This window comes from Rana temporaria, chromosome 8 (assembly GCF_905171775.1).
Source record: "Rana temporaria chromosome 8, aRanTem1.1, whole genome shotgun sequence".
Taxonomy (NCBI): domain Eukaryota; kingdom Metazoa; phylum Chordata; class Amphibia; order Anura; family Ranidae; genus Rana; species Rana temporaria.
Window position 1 is genome coordinate 110,055,930 of NC_053496.1, and position 17,701 is coordinate 110,073,630.

Below are 17,701 nucleotides of genomic sequence, written 5' to 3' on the forward strand. Positions count from 1 at the left end.
CTTATAATTGTATTTTTTTTTGGCGCAGCTTTATTTATTGTTTTCCTGTTATATTGTGTATCACACGTCTGCTGCAGCCTTATTTTTATTTTATTTAATTTTATTTAGTTTGATCAGCGCAGTTTTTTTGTTCCTATTAGGTATTGTTTGTAGAATTTTGAAGATAATAATAAAATGTATACATTTTTGAATAAGGCTGTAACAAAACAAAATGTGGAAAAAGTAAAGTACCGTATTTTCCGGCGTATAAGACGACTTTCTGGATGCAAAAAAATGCATCCAAAGTCGGGGGTCGTCTTATACGCCGGGTACGGTCTCTGCCATCACTCACTTTTTTGTGAATAGGCGGTGCGGTGCGGTGACAGTCTCCGGCTGCTGCGAGCGTCAGTGATTTAAAAGACACTCCTTCTTCTCAGCGTGTTCTGCGATAAGTGGAACACAAATCTTCCCAGCAGCACCTCTGTTCTGTGTTCTTCCTATCACAGATGCCTTCTCATCCTCGGACGAGATCAGAAGACGACCGTGATAGGCGGAACACAGAACAGAGGCGCTGCTGGGAAATGTTGTGTTCCGCCTAACACAGGACAGTCTGAGGAGAAGTCGCGTCTTTTAAATCATTGACGCGCGCAGCACGGAGACTGCCACCGCACCGCACCGCCTGAAAAAAAAGTGAGTGATGGCACTGGGGGGCAAGTTCAGGCACAGTGGGGGGCAAGCTCAGGCACAGTGGGGGCAAGCTCAGGCACAGTGGGGGCAAGCTCAGGCACAGAGAGGGGGCAAGTGATGGCACAGAGAGGGGGCAAGTGATGGCACAGTTGGGGCATGTAATGTAATGGCACAGTGAGGAATGTAATGTAATGGCACAGTGAGATTTTAAAAAGCCTGTTTCTGTCAGCGGTTCTGGCTACCCCTCAGCTTCCAGAAAGACTAGTAGGAAGGGGGTAGTCTTATACAGTGAGTATATCCCAAAACCAACATTTTTCCTGGAAAATTAGGGGGTCGTCTTATACGCAGAGTCGTCTTATACGCCGGAAAATACGGTACTGTGAATACTTTCCGTATGCACTGTATGTAACACATGGGGGGTTATTTACTAAAGAAAAATCCACTTTGCACTTGGAAGTGCAGTCGCTGTAGATCCGAGGGGGACATGCAGGGAAAATAAAAAAACAGCATTTTAGCTTGTACATGATTGGATGATAAAATCAGCAGAGCTTCCCCTCATTTCAGATCTACCCCTCAGATTTACAGCGACTGCACTTCCAAGTGCATTTACAGAGCACTTTCATGTGCACTTGTAGTGCAAAGTGGATCTGCCTTTCATTAATAACCTCCATGATATTATTGCCAAAATAAAAAAATACGCAGACTAAATAGAATTCCCAAAATAGTTATTCAGCATTACTAACAAAAAAGATCCATTCAAGTTGCTCATTAATCATATGCATAGTAAATAATACAATGTGCAGTTTGTGTGAGACCGCAGACATAAGTACCGTATATTAGACAATGCAATTTAAAACAGTGACTGGTTCAAAATAAACAAACATGAATAAAGAGTCAGTTTTTAGCCCAATGCAGATGGTAAATTGTTATTATAGATGAGTTTATCCCCTCACCCATAACCACTTGCTGACCAGCCACCGTCGTTATATGGCGGCGCGATCCCGCGAACCGTCGTAGCTGTACGTCGGTCCCGCTGCATTGCGGGGGTGCTGATGCTCGTGACCGGCGGTTGCGATGACCGCCGACTGCGAGCGATTGCGGCCACGAGAGGCAGAACAGGATCGTGTGTGTGTTCTGTTCTGTGAGGAAATACAGATCGTGAGTTCCTAATAGCTAGGAACCACAATCTATCATTTCCTCTAGGTCAGTCCCCTCCCCCTACAGTTAGAAACACACTAGGGAACACAATTAACCTCTTGATCTCCCCCTAGTGTTTAACCCCTTCCCTGTCAGTGACATTTTTACAGTAATCAGTGCATTTTTATAGCACTGATCGCTGTATAAATGCCAAATGGTCCCAAAAATGTGTCAAAACTGTCCGATGTGTCCGCCATAATGTCACAGTCCCGATAAAATATTGCTGTCTTTACTAGTAAAAAAAATAAAATAATAAAAATTATATAAATTCCCTATTTTGTAGATGCTATAACTTTTGCGCAAACCAATCAATTAATGCTTAAAATATGTAGAAGAATATATATCGACCTTAACTGAGCGATTTGTGGCCAGAAACAGGACCCGCTCCTAGTCTCTCCCCCACTGACTGCAGGACTATGTCACAGCTGACAAGAAATCCAAGATGGCTGCCGCATGAGACACAGACACGATACTGCAGCTGACATGCAACGCTCTCCCTTTCCTGCTTCTGCTTCTTCCACACCCCTCTAAAATCCTCCAGCACCAGCCGCCACTGCCTAGGGGTGAGTGGATTTACCATTGGTAAAATTTCACCAAAGTCTCAATTTCACTCATGGATTTGCTTAGGAAAAATAAAAAATCTACTTTTGTATAATTATTTTTTCATTATTGTGTTTTTTTTATGGGGTATTTAGGATAGTTTTGCTTAGTAAGTGGTCTTTATGTTTTTTAAACACATCCATAAACATGTAAAAAAAAAACATTTATATCAATACCAAAACAAGTCTCTTTGATACATCTATGAATCAACTTTTTTCACAGTATTGTTTCACAAATAATTACAGTGAACTCAATTATATAGGTTGTTAACGTGTTGCACTGATTAATAAATAGATACGGTATCAATTAAATTGTTTTACCCCAGTCCCCTGCCTGTTTTTTTCTTTAAAAAAGTTAACGAATAAGAGGAAAGCTGACTTTATTAGATATTGACCACTAGCTATTTTATGTGGTTTTGCTGCCACCTAGTGGGCAAACGTGAAATAACCACACTGACTCGTTTAGTTGATAGAAATTAATTTAATTTTTTTTTTTTGCTTTTATGGTCTATTTATTAATGGTTTCACGTGTCCTAAATGAAAATATGTGAATCCGGAGTGAAAACATTTGTGGGCCCCTTATGCCGCGTACACACGATCATTTTTGGGCATGAAAAAAACTAAGTTTTTCGGCATGTAGAAAAAACAAAGTTTTTCCAACTTCATCATTAAAAAGACATTGCCCACACACCATCATTTTTAAAAAATGCTCTAGCAAAGCGCGGTGACGTACAACACGTACGACGGCATTATAAAGGGGAAGTTCCATGCGGATGACGCCACCCTTGGGGCTGCTTTAGCTGATTCCGTGTTAGTAAAAGACGATTCACGCTTTTCTGTCTGTTACAGCGTGATGAATGTGCTTACTCCATTACGAACGGTAGTTTTACCAGAACGAGCGCTCCCATCTCATAACTTGCTTCTGAGCATGCGCAGGTTTTTAACGTCGTTTTAGCCCACACACGATAATTTTTTACAACTCGAAAAACTATATTGTTTAAAACGTCGTTAAAAAATGCAGCATGTTCGGAAAAAAAATGTTATCGTTTTTCAGAACCTGAAAAATGATGTGAAGCCCACACACGATCATTTTAAATGACATTTTTTTAAAACAACGTTTTTTTCATGCCGAAAAATGATCGTGTGTACGCGGCATAAGAGTTAGCATTCAAATGCTAACGGTACTCTAGCTTCTCAGCTGTTATATTCTGTGGTTAACATAATTTTTAGAATTCTTTTTTTTAATCATAATTAACTTATTCCACTACTGAATTCTGTATATCACTAAGGAAAATGACAAGGTCAAATGTGCTCAACAATAATGAGAAAATATTGGTTAATAAGATCAAAGGGCCAGATTCACAGAAGAGATACGACGGCGTTTCTCTGAAACGCCGTCGTATCTCTCAGAGTATCTATGCGACTGATTCATAGAATCAGTTACGCATAGATATCCCTTAGATCCGACAGGTGTAATTGTCTTATACCGCTGGATCTTAGGATGCAGTACCTCGGCCGCCGCTGGGTGGAGTTTGCGTCGTATTCCAGCGTCGGGTATGCAAATGAGGTTTTACGACGATCCACGGCGGTTTTCCGTGTTCGTTATGTCGTTGCTAGTCTAGTTTCCTGTCGCAAAGTTAGTTGTCGTTTTACCTGCCCTAACTTTACACAGCCCATGTTAAAGTATGGCCGTCGTTCCCACGTCGAATTTCAATTTTTTTTTTCTTGCGTAAGATGTCCGGGAATACGAAAGTACGCTTAGCACGTCGCCGTTCAAAAAAATGACGTCACTTCAAAACGGAGCATGCGCAGTAGGTCCGGCGCGGGAGGGCGCCTAATTTAAATGGAACACGCCCCTTTGAATTACACGGGCTTACGCCTGAGGCCGCCGGCGTAAGTTTTCACGCAAGTGCTTGGTGAATCAGGCACTTGCGATGAAAACTTGCGGCGGTGTAACGTATATACGATACGTTACGCCGCCGCGATTCTATGTGAATCTGGCCCAAAATGCCCAGTCTAAGAACTGCCATTGGTTATCTATTTTATAGCAATGAAGCACAGTTGGCAATCTTCTTTACACTACACCTTGCAACTAGTTCACTTACCACCAGTGCACAATGGATTTTACATCTCAAACCATAAAAAAACAAATGTAATCAACAAAAAGACAAATGACAAATGTTGTGGGTAAAACTTTCGGTCCTGACTCCCTTATTGGGTTTTAAAATACATTTAATTCTATGCATGAAGGTAAAAAAATCCTCTGTGTGCAGCAGCCCCCCCAGCCTCCCTAATAGTTACCTGAGCCCCCTCTTGATCCAGCGATGTCCACGAGAAGCTTGCCTCTCCAGGGACTCGCACTCCTGATTGGCTTTTGGCTCCCGTGGCTGTCAGCTAGTTAGCCAATCAGGAGACAGAGGGGGTGAGGCCATGCCAAGTCTCCGTGTGTCACTGGACACACAGAGCTGTGGCTTGGGAGTGCACCTGCTGGGGTGCCCCCACAATAAGCTGCTTGCTGCGGGGGCACCTGGCAAGAGGACAGAGCCAGGAGTGCCAGCGTGGGAACCGAGAAGAGCGGATCAGGGGTGCTCTGTACAACACCATTGCACAAAGCAGGTATACAATAGGAGAGGTAACTGTCTGCGCAGATACAAAGCACATGTATAGGTAGGGGTATGGTGATTAGTCCATTAGAAATAATAGTAAAAGGCAGTTCAATGGTTAAAAATGCAGGTGATTTGGCTGTTCAATGGCGGCTGCTGTCCTCAGAGAGCTGACTCTGTGGTGAACAAAAGAGGGGTAGAGAAAGGAAGCGCCACCTAAGTGCAGTATTAAAGGGGTTCTTTTAATGACACATTGTACAAAACACACTTACAAGAAGGTAAGGAAAGTAGGCTCATCTGTAACATCCTGTAGTCCTCGTCCCGGATCCATGGGCTGCTTAGAAGTGAAGATAGCAGAATGTGTGGAGTCTTCAGGCCTGTCCTGTGGCCATCAGGGTGAGGCCTGTTCCAGCCTCACGGGTCACAGGGAGGAGGGTCAGACAGGGAGAACAAAGGCTGATTTGGCTATGCGCTTGGAGACACTGCTCCTTCTATTGGCCTCTATTGTAAAAAGAAATGCTTTAATATCGCTTTAAGTGCTTGGCACCTTCACCAGAGGCGGGTACCATGTTTCTGGGACCGAATCTGCAACACAGAGTGCCTAGGGACCCAGCCTAGAGTCACGGGAGAGACCTAGAGGGGCCCTGGCAGGTTGCTGTTAAACTCAGAGCTCCTGTCAGTGAGTTACATCTTCAGCTGGACATCAGAGGATCGCAGGTGTTCAGGCAGGAGTCATTCTTAGGAAGTGCTGCCAATCAAAGTGGATATGTTAACCACTTCAGCTCTGGAAGATTTTACCCCCTTCCTGACCAGAGCACTTTTTACAATTTGGCACTGCGTCGCTTTAGCTGACAATTCCGCAGTCATGCAATGCTGTACCCAAACAAAATTTTAGGGCTGTTACTGATCAAAATTTTTGTGTTCGATTAATCGACTAATTTCGATTAATTATAACGCACATACAGATCCAACTACTTTTAGCAAAAGCAGTCATAAAAACATGTAGCTAAGTATGATACTGGTATAAAAATGTGTACAACGATACCACTGCTGAATCCACATGAGGAGAGGTTAACATGAGTCTGTCGGCATGTAGATGTCCCGTGAAGGACCTATCACAAATCCCAGTGGATGGCTGTTGAATCCCAGGTTGATAGAGAGAAGTGTAACAGCTAGGGTTGCCACCTCATCCCTTTAAAAAGGAACACATCTGAATTACACAGGTTCTGAGGCTAATTTGATGCAGATAAGGCAAGTGAGTTTAATTACCACCTTAATCAGCCACAGAACCTGTGTAATTCAGATGTGTTCCTTTTTAAAGGGATGAGGTGGCAACCCTAGTAACAGCCCTTGCGTGTGGCAGATAGTAAGGTCCCACCGGCATGCAGATATGAAGGCACAACAAAGGAGCCCTTCAGATGGACACGGCAAGCTCCGTGACGTCACCGGAACTCCCTGAAGGCGGCGGAGAGGTGAGTACCAATCAAAATAATTATGATCGATCAAAAAAAATTGATCGATCAAAAAGATTAAAGATTAATCGATTAATTAATAGTTAATTTCCACAGCCCTACAAAATTTGTGTCATTTTTTTCCACAAATAGAGCTTTCTTTTGGTGGTATTTAATTACCTCTGCGGTTTTTATTTTTTTGTGAGATATTTTGAAAAAAATATATTTTTTACTTTTTGCTATAATAAATATCCCTAAATAAAAAAAAATTTAAAAAAATGTCTTCATTAGGAAAAGCTTTTTGTTTGTGTCGAACATGAGTTTGACTCGAACATTGGCTGTTCGCCCATTCGGCGAAAAGCGAACAATTTTGGGTGTTGTTAGCGGCAAATTCGAAAACCCGCAGAACACCGTTAAAAGTCTATGGGAGAAATCAAAAGTGTTTATTTTAAAGGTTAATATGCAAGTTATTGTCATAAAAAGTGTTTGGGGACCTGGGTCCTGCCCCAGGGGACATGTATCAATGCAAATTTTTTTTTTAAAAACTAAAGTTTTTTCGGGAGCAGTGAATTTAATCATGCTTTCAGACGTGCGGACCGTATGTCCGCTTTTTCATCCATCCGTTTGCAGATGAAAAAGGGACATGCATTGGTCCCTATGTGATTGCAGGTGTCAGCAGATAAACATCCTCTGACACCCATAATCACCCGCCTCCGCAAAGATCCGATTTTGCAGACGGAAGAATGTCCTATTTTTTCTCCCGTCTGCGGATCGGATCGGATGAACACGGACACGCGGTCCGTGTTCATCCGATCCCCCCATAGGGGAGATCAGAGAAAAGACAGGGCGGTCCCTGCACAGTGTGCGGGGACCGTCCTGTCAGCCGCCGGCTCAGCAGGGATATACGGAGCGATCCCCGCTGAGCTTACGGACACACGGAGGCGGATCATTACTGATCGGCGCCGTGTGAAAGGGCCCTTAAAGTGAAACAATAAAAGTGAAATATTCCTGCTGGATAATGAGTGGAGACTGCAGCGTCGCTGGAGAATGGATCATCGTTGGACATCGAGAGACATGATTACATCACTGGAATTTATTTTTTTATTTTTAAATAAAGGACTTTTCCAGCTGTATCTGTTTTACAATGTACCCCGTTACCAATTCACATGGGGGGGGGGACCTGGAGTACCCCTTTGTTAAACATCTTTACATACATCTTGATGGCCCCTACCACATCTAAAGTGTGGGTGGCTCTATCATCTGCCATGATAAAGTACCAAAAAAAACAGCTCCTTGCAGGAAAGAGAGGTCAACTCCAAAACACTTCGGGCCAGATCCACAAACAGCGGCACAAATTAAGTTAGTCAAAACTTATGTCATTTAAATTACGACGCCCTAATTTTGTGTCGTAAGTGCCGTATCCACAGCGCATTTGCGTCCAAAATTACGCAAGTGTAACTTAAATTCCGAGACGGTGTTATTGCAAGTGGGAAGGAAGTGGGCGTGCTTCATTGTAATGAGCCGTGACCCCATGCAAATGAAGGGCCGGCCGTACTTCGCATGCGCGCACGAATCTGCTCCTCACTGGGCATGTGCAGAACTTGGCTCGGCGCAATCAGTGAGATAGGTAAAAGGCCAAGTGTACTTAGTTTGAGGATCGCCCTGTGTATAAAAAGCCCCAGATAAACACACTTCCCTTGCAAAAGTATATCCCTGTGTTCCCCTTCCTAGAGCAAGTTGCTTCTGCTCTGTCGTTTGTTGGTGTGTGTTGGTGAGTTGTGTGTGAGATAAAAGTTTTGGAGGAGTAGTAGAGTGTAGTTGGTGTTTTTTTTTCCTAAGTGTATTTTCTGTTTGTTTTTTCTGATTGTTTTTTGCGTGTTTGTTTTTGAATTTGTAGTAGCTGTCTGCTTGTGTGTTTTGCTTTTTGTGTGTGTTTCTTCTGTGAGTATTTTTGTTTGTTTGTTGTGTGAGTATTTTTGTTTGTGCTGAGTGGTGGCTGTGATGGCACCCAAGCGCAGAAAGTTAAATTTTTCTGTGTTTGAGAAGCAAATACTTGCTCGGGGCATCGTCCAATATGGGCGTTATTTACATGGCCCTGAGAGCCAGAACACCTCCCCGGCCCAGAGGAAGGACATGATTAAAAAAATCACGGATCAGATCAATGCGGCGGGCGGGGGGGGGGAGACGAGGACCACCGCTGGCATACAAAAGAAGATCAACGATCTTAGGAGCCTGGTCCGTGACAAGATGGCCAGGATCAATGCCCATGCCACGGGCACTGGAGGAGGCGGACCCTGCCCCGTCAGGCTGACTGAGGAGGAATGGGCAGTGTCCCGGTGTTTCCACCCACAGCAGGTGGTGGGCCTTCGTGGCTATCAATCAGATGTTCCTGTGAGGACAGGTACATTTTTGGTTTTTCTATCTGGTGATTAGCATGTGTGGGTGGGGGAGGGAATATGTGCCAAGTGTGTGGATCCTCAAACCTGTGATTGTTTTGTGTCCTCCACAGATGGCCAGGAGATTGCTGGCCCATCAGGCCAGGAGGTTGCCGGCCCATCAGGCCAGGAGGTTGCTGGCCCATCAGGCCAGGCTGCTGCACCATCCCCAGGACAAGAGGCTGCTGAGGAGTCTCAAGAAGGGCAAAAGTCCCCAGGGGAGGGGATTGGCCACACCTCCCCTCATGAGGAGGTTGAGGGGGAGGAGGATGAGGGGGTGGAGGCTGAGGAAGAAGATATGCAGATTGGCAGGGAAGTCCTTTTGGCCTCTGATTTGTTTCCCCCTGAGGCTACCCCTGAGGCTGGCAGCAGTCAGGCCACCATCAGGGTAGCCCCTCCCACTCCTCCCCCAACAGGCCTCAACCCACAAGGGTCATTCTCTCCCCTCCTCCCAGGCCACAAGCCTCAGGGGCAGGCATGATGGCGACCCAGGAGACCAGGGGGGTGGCCGAGCATCTGCCGGCCAATCTGCAGAGGGACAATGCCCGGCAGACCCGCAATCTGGCTCAGATAAAAGAGACTCTGAGCCAGATGCAGACAAGCCTGGGAGGCAATCACTGATGGGGCCACAAACTCCTTGGCGGTCATCACATGCTTGTGTGACCTGCAGACCGCCACAACAGGCGTGGCCCAGGAGGTGAGTGCCCTGACCCAGGCTGTCCAGGACAATACCCGGGCTGGCCAGGCCAATGCGGCTGCCCTCACAAACTGTCTGACCAGGATAGCAGTGGCCTTGGAGGGCAGGCCAGCAGGAGGACAGTCACCAGGGGAGGCTCCTCCTTCCCGTGCTCACACCCCCCCCATGAAGATCCTCCTTCCCCTGCTTACACCCCCCCCAGGAGGCTCCTCTGGTTGGCCGTGGCCGTGCCCGTGGGCGGCCCAGGCGTAGCAATCGCCGCCGCCGTTAAGTTTGCAAGGGTACTTTTGTTTTTTTATTTTTATGATTTTGTTTGGTATACTGTACTTATGATTTGTTTTATGTGTGTGAATGATGTGTGAATGTGGGGGTGGCATTCCTGATTAAACAAGGGTGTCACCCTCAGTTTTGGTGGATTAGGCATCCCCAGGACCAGGGAGAAGTGATCCCAGGTCCCTGAATGGTGTATGAATGCACAGTGACATAATTGGAGCCGTGGCGGGGCGTTACTGCTCCCAAGTACCATTGGGGGGGTACTTGGATCTAATCCAATTAGATGTGCATGTGATGTGTATGTGCTAGGGACCAGAGTGGTGTGCATTCATGCATTCTCATTGTGACATAATTAATGTGTGTGTTTACTGTGCAAAGATGCATTCTGCGAGGCGTCTCCTGACTGCTGTTCCCTCAGAAGAGGGGGTACCCTCGGTTACTAAAGTCACTAGTCTAGCTATGCGCATGGATGCCCCTGGCATGTTGGCATACAGATTGTTGTCCTGCAAGTGTGTGTGCTCAGCTCTTCCTTAATGGTGTTGCTTTAGCTGACCTTTACACGGCTTGTGTAAAATTAGGGCACCTTTTATAAAGTGTAAATTTACACCATGAAACTAGCAGAAGCTCACAGGTACGCCGCACACACTTAATTTTGTGGATCGCCCGATCTCCCTCATTTGCATCTTTGCCTATCAAAACAGCGGCGTGTCTAGCGTATTTTGCGTGCGAAGAAGCGCCGGTGTAATTATTTTAGGTAGGACGGAAAAACCTGGTTTTGAGGATCAGGCGCAAAAATACGCGCGGTGTAAATTTCAATTACGCCGCGTATCTCGAGTTAAGTCGGCGCATCTGCTTTGTGGATCTGGCCCTTCTTACCTAAGTAATTTCCACAAAGAGAATTTCTTTGCAAGTCAAAAGGACCTATGGAAACTCACAGATTGGCTCAAAAGGTGGTCACTGTAAAAAAGACAAGAACAAATTTAGATCTTACAGATACAAGGGCATCATAACCAGCGGATTCATCTGGGTCACTTATTGGGCAAATGTGCACACCAGTGAATAAGAAGCAATTAGCCTTTTTTTAAAAACTGTCAAGGCTGCGACTTGTCCTTTAATGGTACTTAAGGCTAGCTTTAATTCTACACCTGGTTGGAGTAAAGCCAAAATCCGTTTTATGACAAATTTTGTAGCCTCACACCAGGACACACTTTTATGCCTAGTTCACACAATCGGCTTTCCGGAGACGGTCAAAAGACAGCCGGGAAAACCAAGGGGAAAATCGATCCCTTTTCCCCTGTGCACACGGGCAGTTTTCCCGACAGGAAAACTGCCAGGAGAACTTTGGTTGGGAAAACCAGCCGTGTGTATGCTCCCTTACAGTGTTTCCCATAGGAAAACTGTGGGAAAAAAATTTGTGATTCGCGGCGAGAAAAAAGAGAACATGCTCTCATTTTTTAAACCGCAGTTTTACTGTCGAGAAACCTGCTAAGGAGCATACACACGGCTGGTTTTCCCGGCCAAAGGAAAACACGGCAGTGTGTAATAGGCATAAGATTTTTAGTTCCTGGGGTAAATGGTTCTATAAAAGACTTTCCTGGCTCCCAATAATGTGTCATATTGAGTGCATCCAAAACTCCTCTATCCTTCAGGACTTGGGTTTCAATACTAAAGCCGTTAAACCCTAGCGACTGTAAAGCAGGAAGAAAAATTGGTCCTTTTGACAGGAGGTCTGGTGAAGCTGGAACCATCACCAAGTTCAGGGTGTTGGCATACCAAGTTCTTCTGGGCCAACAGAATCACTCCTTTCCCTCCACTCGACTACTGCATAACAGATAAGGAAGTAGCTGAATTGGTGGAAATGCATACTGTATATTAGAGAGAACCAGTCCCATGGTGTCACTAGGAAGTCTATCACAACCTCCTGAGGATCCCTTGGCCTGGAAACAAACCTGTTCAATTGTATATTGTATCTGGATGCCAGAAGATCTGCATTGATTGTGCCCCACTGCTGGCAATGTGCCCTGAACACCTTGGGATGAAGAGACCACTGCCCTGGCGCCAAACGCTGACAACTGAGGAAGTCTGCCTGCCAATTTTCCACCTTTGGGTTATGAACTGCCAACAACGCTGGAACATAAAGGTCCAACTCCTCCTGGGCAGCAAGGCTCCTGTTGCCTCCCTAATGATTGATAAATGCCACAGCTGTGGCGTTGTCTGACTAGATCCTGATTGTAAGCCCATTCAACTGCCCTGTCCAATGCAACAGAGCCAGACTGACTGCTCAGAGCTCTAGGATGTTGATGGGTAATAACCTTTCCTGAGGAGACTAATGCCTTGTTTCCACTGCACGGATCGGTTCAGGTCAGAAAGAATGGAGCGGTTAGAATGGGACCGGTCTATTCTGCAGAGCATTTCCACTGCAAATCGGACCATCCGGGACCATGCAAGGTTTAGAAAAAAAGCCTAGCACGTCCACCAATCAGTGAGATGTATTTGTAGGTCCGCCCTAATGGAACCGTTCCATTCTCTATGGCCCCACATCTGAAGCAGGACCCAGAATGGTCCGGTACGGTTCGCTTTTATGGCACGCTTTCATAATGGAAACACCCAAAAAAGCGTACCGAACCGATCCGCTCAGTGGAAACGAGGCATAAGTGCTCAAACTGAAAAGGACCCCAGAACAGTTCCCCATCCTTTTAGACTGGTATCGATTGTTAGTTTCTTCCAAGGGCTTGAAACGGCCTACTTGTCTACAACTTCCAAGGAGCAGTGGTTTTGCACAAAGCAGACCAAATACTCCTCTTCTCGGGTCCCTTGACAGTGCTCCTGGCCCCTCCTTCCTGCCTTATGTCCCCACAGCAAGCTACTTGCTATGGGGGCACCCGAGCCGAGGCGCTGCTCTGTGTATGCATTCAGACACAGGGTCGCAGCTTGGCCCCGTCCCCTCTCTCTCCTCATTGGCTCAACGACTTTAATTGACAGCAGCAGGAGCCAATGGCACCCGCTGCTGAGTCTCAGCCAATCAGGAGGGAGAGTCCTGGACAGTCTGGGGTGGGCTGCTGCACACAGAAGGTTCTATATCTTAATTCATAGAATGTATTAAGATAAAAGACCTTCTGTCTTTAGAACCACTTTAAGATCTTAAAAAACCCTATTTACTGCTACCGCCAGGTGCATAACAGACCTAGCCAAAGAAAAAGTGGCTTTCAAAAGTGTCTCTGATCTTTTGTCAGCCGGGTTTATGAAGACCTGAGCAGCATCAACTGGGTAAGTCAAATTCTTATTGAGATACAACATTTTTACGTCTACCAAAGGTGTGCTTCTCCATCAGATAATGAATGAATGAATGAAAACTTATATAGCGCAGCACATGCGAACTTAATCGCCTCTGGGCGATAAAGTTGAGCAAATCTCTGTAGCAGCACAAAAGCACTCTCTGGGTGACTCTACTCAGTGTATAACATCTCTTCCAAGAGATGATGCAAGAGAAAAGCCTGAGAACTCTGTAGAGGACACAACAATACCAGAGAGGAATACCTAACAGATGACTTAACAGGCAAGGAAATTTACCAACATCCTCTTTGTCTGAGAAACAGACAACCCCTGAGTTTCCTTCGGCTCAGATTTCCCAGATATGGAATCTTCTGCCTGACCTCCACTGCCTCCTTGTCTATGTTTACCCATTTCTCCTCCCTAACTGGAGAGGGAACAGGCAAAATCTCTCCCATTGCTTGTCACCCTGTCCTTTGGAGGAAAGCATACCAGTAAACTTCCCCTCCAAACCAACCAAGGTAGAAGCCAAGTTCTATTTAGTGACTTATGCCCCGTACACACGAACGGTTTTCCCCCAAAAAAACGATGGTTTTCCCAACGGAATTTCACTCAAGCTCGTCTTGCATACACACAGTCACACAAAAGTTTGGTTCAATTTTGACTGCCAAGAACGCGGTGATGTAAAAGACTACGACGAGCAAAGAAAAGTTCAATGCTTCTGAGCATGCGTCGAATTGTTTCCGAGCATGCGTAGGAATTTTGCGCGTCGGGATTTGTACACACGATCAGAAATCCCAAACAAATCCTTATGGGGAAAAAAAGAGATCCTGCTCTCTATCTTTTTCTAGCAGTTTTCCTGTTGGAAAAAGTCTGATGGAGCATACACTCGGGATTCCCGACCAAAAGCTCTCTTCAGACTTTTTTCAACAGGAAAACCAATCGTGTGTACGGGGCAATAAGCCAATGTAGACTCCACTGTAGACTCCCCTACAGCAACCGCAATACCAGACAGACATAATGGCTCAGACATGCCTGTAACATTGATTACATGCTGTGTCCTCTGGATCTCATGGTGGAGGCCCTGTGCTCCCCCTATGCTTTTTGGAAGACATCTGAAGCTTGCTGAAGGATAATAGGCTTTTTAGCCTGACAATCCCACTTAGCTGAGAGGACACACCTGCATAAACAAGCAGCAGCATACACATAAATCCTTTGGGGGGCCACCCAACTACCAGTGCCCAGTGGTGTATTTACATGCTCAGAGAAAAAGAGACTCCCTGTGCCCCTTAGCTGCAATGGTTCACAGCTGTAGTCACCATATAGACAAATAAGTGCCTGGAAGGATGCTAGCTTCAAAACTTTACAAATATGGCCACCGACTCTGCCCCCCGGAATGTGTTTATGCTTTTGAGCGAACATGCATCATGTACTGTACATGTTCGCCTGTACCTGTATCAGTAGAAAAGATTACTTCAGAAAAAAAGAACCCAGAGAATCCAGGGAAACACAAACACACACTGATTCTAGCTCCTGGTAATTTGGTCCAGCTGCAGCAACACAGCACAGGGGAAACAGCAAAAAATTACCAACACTGTCTCTAGTGGAAGAACGGGTTAGACACTCTAGGCAGCCCAAATTGGGATTCCCCTTTAAAGGGCTCTTGTACTGCAGGTATACCCACCTGACACTCAGGGACTCTGCACCACTTTTCCTCGGTGTGCACTGCCCTGGACCTGTACAGCACTCCACCAGAGGCACCTTGGTCAGTAACAACTGTGCAGAGTTGTATATCCTAAGGGTCCAGCGCCAACTGATCACATTACAGGCAATTCCCTGCTTAAACATCCAATCCCATTGTATTGGGTACAATCCATCTTGCTGTCCCAGCTTTAGGAATGATCTGGACCTCCTCCAGACTCTTGATCCCTGCTGGGATCAATTGAGAACCTGGTACTAATATGCAGAGAGCTGCACTTCAGTGTAGTGTTGAGCAGAATACGCCATATTCGATTTCGCGATATATCTCGAATATATAGTCGAATATTCGAGATATATTCGCTAAATTCGAATATTCGTGATATTTTATCGAAATGAAATGATTGTGAATTTTCGCTATTGCGAATGCGAAAATAATTGCGAATTTTCGATAACTGCGGTAGGAGCACTCTGATTGGCTCAGAATATTCGTGATATTTTACAATACAAAATAATTGCGAATATTCGGCAAATGCGGAAGGAGCACTCTGATTGGCTCAGAATATTCTTGATATTTTACAATGCAAAATAATTGCGAATATTCGGCAAATGCGGAAGGAGCACTCTGATTGGCTCAGAATATTCTTGATATTTTACAATACAAAATAATTGCGAATATTCGGCAAATGCGGAAGGAGCACTCTGATTGGCTCAGAATATTCTTGATATTTTACAATACAAAATAATTGCGAATATTCGGCAAATGCGGAAGGAGCACTCTGATTGGCTCAGAATATTCTTGATATTTTACAATACAAAATAAAAAGTGTTTTGCATTGGTGGTGATTCTTTACTCTATCCATCTGTCACAGCCGTTTGTCAATCAAACACCTTGAAGATTGAACACGTTCATGCTGCATGCTTTGGACTTTTTTTCACTTCACATATCAAAGACATTTTTATGAAAGATTATTTTTCTATTATTGGGACTATATTTCTTTATATATTTGTTTCACTGTGTATTTCACAAGTTATTTGCGCTTGCTTATTTTATAATTTGCCCACATGTCTTGTCACTAGACATATTTTTTATTCTTGTAGAGCGACTCCATTTTCTGTCTTGTATTAATTTATGTTGTATAACATTTTTGAGTTGCTGCTGTATTCTCCCCTTTTTTTAAGGTATGTGCAATTTTTTCCTTCTTACAAAAAAAAATAATATCAAACATACAAATATTCATAACAGAAACATACACAAAGCCCCCCCCCTTTTGCATCAGAGACAATCAGAGTTCTCCTACCACAGTTATCGAAAATTCGCAATCATTTTCGCATTCGCATTAGCGAAAATTCGCAATTTTTTTTTTTTTATATTCGACAACATAAAAGGATCGCCTCAGCTTAGCTACTCGGCCCAGGGTCTCTAATCATACCAGCAATGCTTTTAGACGTCGATAGGATGTGATCTGTTTTAAAAATAAAATTGAAAAAATGCGAATATTCGGAATTGCGAATATTCATTGTGAAATTCGAAATATATCGCGAATACTCGAATATGCCATATTCGAGCCGAATATTCGCAATACGAATATTCGTGAGCAACACTACTTCAGTGACCATCACCTTTCAGATATTGCCACAAAAAAACTTCCAGAGTAAGAGCAGGTTATATAGTGGGACTGCCTGTTTTTTTTTTTCTGCCAGTGTCCATTCATCTATAGGTGGAGCATAACTCAGGCCGTCATGATTTATTGTCTGCTCTGTTTTCCATGATGTACGAAAAAGAAAATATATTTAATGCACTTATATTCCAAAAGGAAGATTGTTTTTTTTCAATTGTCTGGGCGCAGGTTCTTCAAAATCTATACCTGCTTAAATAAACGAAATGACAAGCCAGTAACAGCTTACGCGTTTTGGAAGCAACTGTCCTTAGACATAGTGCCAAGATGGTGTAAGTCTTCCACAAAGATTTACAAATACATGCAACTGGGACATTGGTCTGTCTTGATATATTAGAATCTAGTTTTAATTAGGTCCCACTGCTAGCAAAGAGGAATGCTGGAGAAATTATTTTTTTACACTTGCATGAATTGTTTTTCCCACATGCACCTCCATTGCTGGTCATAAATTGACTGGGCTAGTTACTGTTTTCTCTATACTGTGCCAGGTGCAGCGTGAATGAGTATGCACCTATCATTCTGTATGTAGCTGATATTGAGAAGTGTTACCAACAATTCAGACAGACCATAAAAATGTTTTAAGGCTGATTGTGGCTGTCCATGAAGTCCATGTAAAAAATAAATAAATAAACATTTTTTGCATTTACAAACAAGGTAAACACGGTATTCTAGTTCACTTGGTACAGTACATGCTTAAATATTTGTATTTTTATTTTATTTCCAAACACTTAATATACAGGAACTCCCCACTTAATGACCAGGTTTCCGTTCCAATGACCAACGAGGAGTCACAAGCAATTAATCATTTAAGCATTCTTAATTATTGTACTGTATTGTATTATGAAAAAAGGGTCTAAACACAAAACTCCAGCTCAATGACCTTGTTTTAGTTTACATAAGTACAGAACACAAACGAAAATTCTGTACTGTACAATACCATACAATACAATGAAGTATAGCACACAGTTCGGGTGGGGAGAGCTGGTTGTAAGTCGGAGTGGTTGTTAAACAGGTAGGTAATTAAACGAGAAGTATCTGTATATACATATATAGCACTGCAGCACTGTAATGCAATTTGACCAGAACTGTTTTCAATAACACATTCCCGTCCAGCCCCAGCATCCCTTTTAAGT